Here is a 10414-nt window from a genome sequence, read left to right as displayed (position 1 = left end):
AGGTATATGTGAAGCATGAGAGTTTAATTCTTTCTACAAAAGATATGCCCCGCTCTAACAAATATAAGTGAAGCAAAAGAGCATTCTACAAATGGCGGTTTTCTATGTGTAGGGAAACAGGCAATCCAAACTTCAAATGATATAAGTGAAGCACAATAAGCATTCTATATAGCCAACCAAGAACTATCTCATACCAGCATAGTGCATAAAAGAAAAAGGGGAAATAAACCCAAAATACGCTCCAAGCATTTGCACATATCATGTGACGAATTAAAATATAGTTCCGAGTAAAATTACCCATAGATTGTAGACGAAAGAGGGGATGCCTTTCGGGGCATCCCCAAGCTTAGACGCTTGAGCCTTCCTTGAATATTACCTTAGGGTGCCTCGGGCATCCCCAAGCTTAGGATCTTGCCTCTCCTTATTCCTTAATCCATCGTGCTCTCACCCAAAACATGAAAACTTCAATCACACAAAACTCAACAAAACTTCGTGAGATCCGTTAGTATAATAAAATAAATCACCACTTCAAGTACTGTTGTGAAATCATTCTAAATTCATATTAGCATTATATCTACTGTAATCCAACTTCACCATGGTTCATACCCCCCCGATACTACCCATAGATTCATCAAAATAAGAGAACAATGCATAGAAAACAGAATCTGTCAAAACAGAACAGTCTGTATCAATCTGTATATTCCGTATACCTCTGATATCTCAAAAAATCTGACAAATTACGAACGTATGGAAAATTTTCATATCAATAAGTAGAAAAAAGAATCAACTCAAAAGCTCTTCCATAATAAAAATGAAAATTAATTTTGTGAGCAGAAAGTTTCTGTCTTTTCTCAGCGTGATCAAACAACTATCACCCAAACAAATCGTAAAGGCTTTGCTTGGCACATTATTTTTAAAAACACAAATGAATTGTACAAGGGGATAATTATTTTTGTGAGAAACTTCCATGAAAAATTCTACATTGTTTCCATGAGCATGAACACAAGTGTTCAAGGTCGACCCTCACTTCCGCAATGCATCACCTTTCAATCGCTTCTCTTTTTGAAAAAGTTTTAAGTTCCCCTCTATTTTTTTAAACTAAATAAAAGCACTCAACAGAAATAAATGACTCTCTAAAACTTCCGGGTTGTCTCCCAGGCAGCGCTTTCTTTAAAGCCATTAAGCTAGGCATAAAGTGCTCAAGTAATGGATCCACCCGGATCCCAAGGTATATCAAAGCCAACTTTAATTAGCAATGATTTGTAATTTAGTAGTGAGCACAAGGTAACATATATCAAGCAATGACGAAGTCTAACTCTCTTCCTATGCATTGGCATGTCATAAAAGAACAATTCGTGCACACCAAGTAAAGGCCAATACATAGCATAAGCAGTTTCTTGCAATTTTATCGTATTGGAAACATAGGGAGGTGGAGATGTAGTTCCTCTCTCATAATAATTGCAAGTTGGAGCAGCAAGCGCATGCATATTATATTCATAAAAATCGTCATGTGTAACATAAGGAACTATAGCTAGCTCATCTTCATAAGCATCATTCATATTGGCATCATGGCCACAGGCATAGCAAGCATCAAGTTCATCAAAAAGGGATATTTCAAACGAATCCAAGGGATCATAGCATTCATTCTTCGGTAAGAACGAAGGGAAATTAAATAATGTATGAGTAGAAGAGTTACTCTCATTAGAAGGTGGACACGGGTAGCTAGTCCGCTCTTCCTCCTTTTGTTCTTCACTCTCCTCTTCATCTTTTTCATCTAATGAGCTCACAATTTCAGCATTTTCTTCTTCCATAGTTTCCTGCACAATAATAGTCTCTTCTTGGGCCGCATAGGATTTCTCCTTAAATCGTTCAATATGGGCATTATATTCAGAATTAGTATAACAATAACGAAGCATAGCCAAATTTTCAGATCGGTACGGAGCATCATCGTTATTATCATACCTTTTAAACAGAGCCTCAATTTCATAAGCACCCATAAAAGCAACAAACTCTTCTATTTGATCCACATCGTAGTAATCATATATACCATTAGCACAAGAAGCCAAGGTTCTATGATCATTAAACTCGCAAGAAAAGGGAAGGTGTGGAGCCTTCATCCTAGAGCAACAAGTAACACCATGTCTCTTGCATAGTTCCCAAGCATACCATTTCAACAAATGGATTTGATCCCATAAAAGTTTCCCTTTTTGAGTCAAGCGATAATCCCTAAAGTATTCACGTTGATCCAACGTGTATCCCATTATATAATTGAATGGGGCTTTCTCGGGATTATTAAAGAAGTACATAATATTTTCCACATAACGAGCCTCGAGGGTTTTAGGAGGTTCCCCATCTCCATGAGTAGCAAGTACACCTAATTTTTTTGGTATTTCGTGTTCCATATCCATAACTAAAGATAGAGAACAACTTAGAATAGCAAATAAATCTACTTAGTGATAAAGCAAACAAGCAAACACGAGGATATTCACACCACGCTATTGCTCCCCGGCAATGGCGCCAGAAAAAGGTCTTGATAACCCACAAGTATAGAGGATCAATTGTAACCTTTCTCGATAAGTAAGAGTGTCGAACCCAACGAGGAGCTAAAGGTAGGACAAATATTCCCTCAAGTTCTGTCGACCACCGATACAACTCTGCGCACACTTTACGTTCGCTTTACCTAGAACAAGTATGAAACTAGAAGTACTTTGTAGGAGTGATAGGATAGGCTTGCAAGAAAGTAAAGAACACGTAAATAAAACTAGGGGCAGGTTAGAAAAAGAAACAAATACGAGTTTCTAACGAGTGTGGAAAAGTGGTGGTAGGAGTTGCGGAATTGTCCCTAAGCAATTGACTACGTTACTAGATCGATGACAACTATCATGTGGGAGAGGCCTCTGCTAGCATGTCATCCCTTACTTGGAATTCTATGCACTTATGATTGGAACTATTAGGAAGCATCCTCAACTACTAACGTTCATTAAGGTAAAACCCAACCATAGCAATAAGATATATTGGTCCCCCTTCAATCCCATATGCATCAATTTATATGTTAGGTTTGAAGCTTCTGTCACTCTAGCCTGCCAATACATAGTCCTATCAAGATACAACTTACCTTATGGTGTGATCCACGCGCGCTATCATATGATGTGCACCAAAGGACAGCAACATAATCACAAGCAAATTAAACCAACCATAGAAATTCATCAATCACCGATAGGACAACGATAATCTACTCAGACATCATAGGATAGCAACATATCATTGGATAATAATATGTAGCATAAAGCACCATGTTCAAGTAGAGGGTGCGGAGGGTTGCGGGAGAGTGAACCGTTGAATATAGATGGGGGAAGATGATGGAGATGTTGGTGAAGATGACGGAGGTGTTGGTGTAGATCGTCGTCACACGGTGATGTCCCTGGCGGCGTTCCGGCGCCGCCGGGAGAGAGGGGGAGAGAGCCCCCTCCTTCTTCTTCTTCCTTTACCTCCTCCCTAGATGGGAGAAGGGTTTTCCCTCTGGTCCATGGTCTCGATGGTGGCGGAGGGGCGAGAGCCCCTCTGAGATTGGATCTCTCTCTCTCTGTGTCCTTCTGTTTCTGCGCTCCCAGATTCTGCGTTTCACCATTTCTTAAATTCCCGGAGATCCGTAACTCCGATTGGGCTGAAATTTTAACACGATTTTCTTATGGATATTATATTTCTTGAAGCGAAACAAGGGCTCCAACCGCCTTAAGGAGTGGACACAAGCCTACCAGCGGTCACCGTACCTCCTGGTGGCGGCTACACGGCTTGTAGGCCCTCCGTGCATCGCCTCGCGTTGATTCTTCGTCCCAAAAGTCATAAATATTCCAAAAAAAATCCCCGTAAGTTTTTTTTACGTTTGGACTTCGTTTGGTATGGATATTCTGCGAAACAAAAAACATGCAACAAACAGGAACTGGCACTGGGCACTGGATCAATATGTTAGTCCCAAAAATAGTATAAAAAGTTGCCAAAAGTATATGAAAGTTGTAGAATATTGGCTTGAAACAATCAAAAATTATAGATACGATGGAGACGTGTCAATCACCACTTGACGTCATCCTTCATGGGTTGTATGAGATCTTCCTTTTGACGCAATCCCATGGAAACACACCTAACCCCCACATAGAACTCTCACGAAGACCATGGGTTAGTACACAAAAACGTAATGGACAATGCTTACCATACCATGGGATCATTTGATCCCTCTCGGTACATGTTGTATGCTTTGTGTGTTGATCATCTTGATTTACTCTTTGTCTGACGATCTTCATCATTCATATTATCTCAAGCCAAGTCATTTGGATTATCGAGTTTCTATCTTATATCCAATGTGCCTCCTTACGGTAACTTGTACTTAAACTATTTACATTGTTAGTTACTTGCCCCTTTGCATGTTTTGGTTTTGCATCTTGCATGTCTTTGTATATGTTGTGCTTCCAACTTGCTTATCTTGAGTAATCGAGTATGTGTATGTTGGTTTGCACATCATGTACATGTGAGTCTTGTATTGAGCATTTTTGCATCTTGTTTGTATCTTTGTTGTTCTTGTGAGAGATTAATGGATTATCCCATTGTGGGGGGAGTGATGTGCTTTGCACACCTCACGATCCTATAAATATGTATACATGGGGAATACCACTTAGTATTGATATTTCGAGATTATCTAGTTTCTATGTGGTATGTCTTACTCATGAGAAATTCAAATTCCAAATGGTCCATTAATTATCTCTTGTTGGTTTTTCGTTTGCCACTTGTTAATATTGTTGGGTTATCACATTATGGGGGAGTAATATGCTATGTGCATATTACAAGCCTAGAGAATGTGTACATTTGAGGTATTGCCACTTAGTGTTGATATTAGAAATTATCTTGTTCCTAGGTGGCATGTTTGCTCTACAAGTGTCATTTGCTTGAGTTTTATGGGTAAATATGATCTTGGATATATTTGCGATCTACCAATGAGTATCATTTCCAAAATACTTCTTGTCCTTGACAATTTGTAGTCCCATCATGTGGTAGGAATTGCTAATCGTCTTTACATTGGATTTTGTGTTTCGTTTGTCTTCCTTGCCTCTTGTGGATCTATTTTAACTTGTCTAGTGTTCTTATAGATATAAAGAAAGTGATGATTCCATCTAGTGCATTTTGAATTTAAATGCAAATTCTATATAATGCACAACCCTTGGGGGAGCTATCCTATTTTCTTTAGAACACTCTCTTTATTCGCCCATCAGAAAATCTTTTGATCCCCATCAAGTGTATGTTGATGGGAGGCAAGTCTTGCTCTTTATGATGCTTTGTTCCATCATGAAAATTTGTCGAGGGTTTGGTTTGTTGGAACCTAGCTCTCTTTTGGAAACTAGATACCTCGTGTTTGTTTTCCTTCAATTGGTATCTTGTTTCCTTTTTAGTTGGCATGTGTCAATGGATATCTCATGCCTTGTTGAATATTTTAATTGATATCCCTCAAGTGATAGTTTTTCATTTGCTATCTTATTATCACTTGATACCTTGTCTTTTGGTATCTTATCAACTATATGTTGATTGGATTCTTGAAAGCCTTGAGCATGCATATTTACTATATGTATTTCCTTTGGCATGCTTTCTTTCTTTGACCCAATATATAGGGGAAACTTCACCTTGTCATAAAATGGCTAACGTGTGCATGAAATTCAAATTCATATCTATATGCACATATGTATGTGGAGTTTGTCCTATGTATTGTTGGTTTTCTAACTCTTTGGTCCCAATGAGTTTGGGCACCATTTTGTTTGTTTTGTTGTTCCAGGAACAATTGGAGATGCATTGGATGCTCGGCTCACCTATAAGGAAGGTGTTGAGACCATGTTATTATTGGAGCCAAGTTAGGATGATCAAAGAACAACTATCTACTACATCAATCCAATGTTGTCTCGGTAACAAGTATCTACTTCATGCTTTCTTTTCTTGCAAAGGCCACTGTCTCTTCTTTACAGGGTGCATCATGGCATGAATCTCTTGATTCGTTCTTGTAGTACTTGTTTCCTTTCTCAAAGCATCCTAACGATGATGTCTTATTACTAGTTGGGATGTCTTTGATGTTCATATGGTGGAAGTTCATATTGTACAATAAGAAAATATTAGGCCATGTGCTATGCTTCCAAGCAAAAGATCCTATTGATATGTTTATGACTTCCTTTTGGATATCTAGTTTGTTCCTTCTTGTAACCATTTCGTGTGTACATTCTTCTTTGTGGATATATACCATCATGATTGTCTTCTACTTAGAAGCTTTTACACATGAGAGAAGTTACATCTCTAATTGATATCCTCTTTTCTTTTACGTCCACCGTTGCATTTCCTTTTTCAGTTTTTGGTGGCTTTGTAAAAGGATTTGTCTTGAGTGCATATCTTATTTTCCTACATCTTGATGCACTCTTTGGCCGTGAAGATAATTTTTCCTCATGCTTGTCTTGAAGTGGGTTTTGCCATTTCGATTGGTATCCCTCCTCTATTGACAAGGTTCTTATTTCCTATCTTCACCATGGGTTGTCACAAGCGTTGGTTCTTATTTTTTTTGTAAGCTTGTGAACCCATTTTCTAGTAGGTGTGTGTGGGAATGATATGTCTTGCACTTTGTGTCTCATTTCATCAAGACTATGTTGATGAGTAATGTTCATCCTTATCTTAGTTTTCTCAAGTGCCTTGCCATGACTCACACACATTATTTTGGTTGAGCCTAATCTTAAGTTGCTTGTTTTACATATTGCTCAACCACTTGTTTTGTGCAAGAGATTTGCTTATTGTCTCATCTTTCTTCTTGCACCCGTTGTGTGTTTTTATTAATTTTGGGGGAGCAACGATCCTATTTTGTGCACTTGTATCATATACAAAAATCTCTTATTAGTGCACAAATCATGGGGAGCTTCTCTAGTTTTGATAAAACACTCCGTTGCTTTTATCATAATATCTTTTATTCATGTGGTTCGAAGGACCATATGATTGTTTGTTCCATCCGGTATCTTTTGATTGCTTGCTTCTATTTTGGTATGTCCTTGTGGCATACGATTCATTTATTTGCAATCTTTGGGTCCTCAATATAGTTTGTTTTCCTCCAACTACTTATCATTGTATTTGTGTATTTCTTTGCACTCATTTGCTCAGAAGTACACACTTTTTGGAGGACCACCAAATATATTGGCTTTCTAAACTTTTCATCCATTTTGGCAATCGATGCCAATGGGGGAGAAGTTTAGAGAGTTTAGTTTACTTTGGATATGTTTAGAGGGGTTTGCTTTTATTGCGTAAGCATTTACATCTTGCACACATGCATTATTGTTTTGTATGTGTGCGGTTGGTTATGCTTATTTCCTTATATAAACTCTCTTGAAGTAGTTGTCATCAATTACCAAAATGGGGGAGATTGTTGGAGCATATATTGAGCATACATCTCCATATGTGGTTTTGGTACTTGATGACAATTCCTATGGACTAATGGTTGCCTTAAGTTACATTTATAGGATTTGTCCATAGGCACTTCTTGAAGTCCATCTGTTGGGTTCAAGGAGTTTATATGATGACCAAGATGGTATTCAAGGTATTATCCAAAGAATGGTCATAGAGACACATGGTTGATCAAGATCTCAGACAAAGAGTAAATCAATATGATCAACACACAAAGCGTACAAGATGTGCCGGGAGGGATCAAGTGATCCTATGGTATGGATTTGTCCATAGGCACTTCTTGAAGTCCATCAGTTGGGTTCAAGGAGTTTATATGATGACCAAGATGGTATTCAAGGTATTATCCAAAGAATGGTCATAGAGACACATGGTTGATCAAGATCTCAGACAAAGAGTAAATCAAGATGATCAACACACAAAGCGTACAAGATGTATCGAGAGGGATCAAGTGATCCCATGGTATGGTAAGCATTGTCCATTACGTGTTTGTGTACTAACCCATGGTCTTCGTGAGAGTTCTATGTGGGGGTTAGGTGTGTTTCCATGGGCTTGCGTCAAAGGGAAGATCTCATACAACCCATGGAGTATGACGTCAAGTTGTGATCATCATCAATGGTTGATCAAGATCTCAGACAAAGAGTAAATCAAGATGATCAACACACAAAGTGTACAAGATGTACCGAGAGGGATCAAGTGATCCCATGGTATGGTAAGCATTGTCCATTACGTGTTTGTGTACTAACCCATGGTCTTCGTGAGAGTTCTATGTGGGGGTTAGGTGTGTTTCCATGGGCTTGCGTCAAAAGGAAGATCTCATACAACCCATGGAGTATGACGTCAAGTTGTGATCGTCATCAAGATTGTGATGTGCAAGTTCAAGTGGATCAACACGGAGATAGCATGCTTGAAGCGTGCCGTCCATTGTGGTGGCAATGGACTTGTGAAGATATGCTGAAGAGTGGCTCACCCATAGTGAGTATGGGGGAGCAATCAACTAGTCTTCATCAAGCCAACACAATCAAGAAAGGTGGTCCATCTTGAGGAAGCCAAGATCATCATCATCTAGCTCAAGAGGACGAGGTGCAAGGTATAGGTTTGCCCTTGATAGGTTTTCTGGTTAGGATAGATTGCTGTTCTATCAAGGGGGGCTCTCAAGTGAGTAGCTTGATCGTATCGTTTGTTGAGAGCTCAAACCATTTGCATCCTTGCATCATACTTCTTGGTTCTTGTTTGGTGTTTCTCTTTGTGAGTTTTAGAGCTTATGGTCATCTTCGTGACAAGCTCGAGTTCATCGAAAACGGAGTCCATATGCATCTACTATGATGTTTTCGATGTTGGAGTTTTTGCCGGTTCTTCATTCATAGAGATCTCACATCTCTATATCTTTGGCATATTCATAACCGCATGGCCCTTGTCGTCCTGAATCCAACAAGCTTGGGTTTGCTCGATTCGGAGCTCGTATGCGAAAGTTATGGCTGTTTCAGTGGCGAGCGGTAGTACCGCTGGACCTAGCGGTAGTACCGCTGGAGTTGGCGGTAGTACCGCTGGCCCTAGCGGTAGTACCACTGGCTCGCGGTAGTACCGCTGGCCCTAGCGGTAGTACCGCTGGCTCGCGGTAGTACCGCCCCTGGTCAGCGGTAGTACCGCTCCAGGAGCTTAGTACCGCCTGCCTAGCGGTTGTTCGTGGACGGACCTTTTTGCGAAGACTTTCTTGGCGGTGGTAGTGCCTTTGCACTACCAGGGGCCCAGCGGTAGTACCGCTGGGGCCAGCGGTAGTACCGCTGGAGTGCCAGCGGTAGTACCGCTGCAGCTAGAGGTAGTACCGCTAGCTGGCGGTAGTACCGCTGGAGTGACAGCGGTAGTACCGCTGGAGTGCCAGCGGTAGTACCGCTAGCTGGCGGTAGTACCGCTGGAGTGCCAGCGGTAGTACCGCTAGCTGGCGGTAGTACCGCTGGAGTGCCAGCGGTAGTACCGCTGGAGCTCGGGCAGAGAATGGGGGTAACGGTCTGATTCTTCCCCCCACTATATAAAGGGGGTCTTCTTCCCCCTTGGCCTGATCCATCTGTTGAGCTCTTGTTCTACCTCCATTGTTGACATTCTTAGAGCTTGATTACTCTCAATCCCTCCAATGATTCTTGCTTGCTCTTGAGGGAAAAGAGAGAGGAGATCTAGATCCACATCTCCACCAATCACTTTCTCCTCTATGTGAGGGGAACCCCTTGGATCTTGATCTTGGAGTTCTTTGTGAGCTCCTTGTTCTTCCTCTCATATTTCTCCATAGCTTTTGTTGTTGTGGAGGGATTTGAGTGTGAGGGACTTGACCACTTCTTGTGTTCTTGCCATTGCATTAGTTGCATCGGTTTGAGTTCTCCACGGTGATACGTGGAAGTGAGAAGTTGAGAAGCTTACTACCTTCGGTACTTAGTACCCTTGATATTGTTCTTCGTGGATGCTTTGGCGTCCTAGAAGCTTGGTGGTGTCTCGGATCTCAATCATTGTGGTGTGAAGCTCCGGGAAGCGTCGGGGTCTCCAATAAGGTTGTGGAGATTGCCCCGAGCAATTTGTACGGGTACCGGTAACCGCCCCCAAGGGTTGCCACGTGTACGGGTTCGGTGACCGCCCCCAAGGGTTGCCACGTGTACGGGTTCGGTGACCGCCCCCAAGGGTTGCCATTTGTACGGGTTCGGTGACCGCCCCCAAGGGTTGCCATTTGTACGGGTTCGGTGACCGCCCTCAAGGGTCCCTTAGTGGAATCACGGCATCTTGCATTGTGCGAGGGCGTGAGGAGATTACGGTGGCCTTAGTGGCATCTTGGGGAGCATTATGCCTCCACACCGCTCTAACGGAGATTAGCATCCGCAAGGGTGTGAACTTCGGGATACATCATCGTCTCCCCGTGCCTCGGTTATCTCTTACCCGAACCCTTTACTTATGCACTTTACTT

This window comes from Hordeum vulgare, chromosome 6H, assembly GCF_904849725.1.
Source record: "Hordeum vulgare subsp. vulgare chromosome 6H, MorexV3_pseudomolecules_assembly, whole genome shotgun sequence".
NCBI classification, from domain to species: Eukaryota; Viridiplantae; Streptophyta; class Magnoliopsida; order Poales; family Poaceae; genus Hordeum; species Hordeum vulgare.
The sequence above is the reverse complement of the archived record's forward strand: the minus strand, read 5'-3'. Positions refer to the sequence as shown.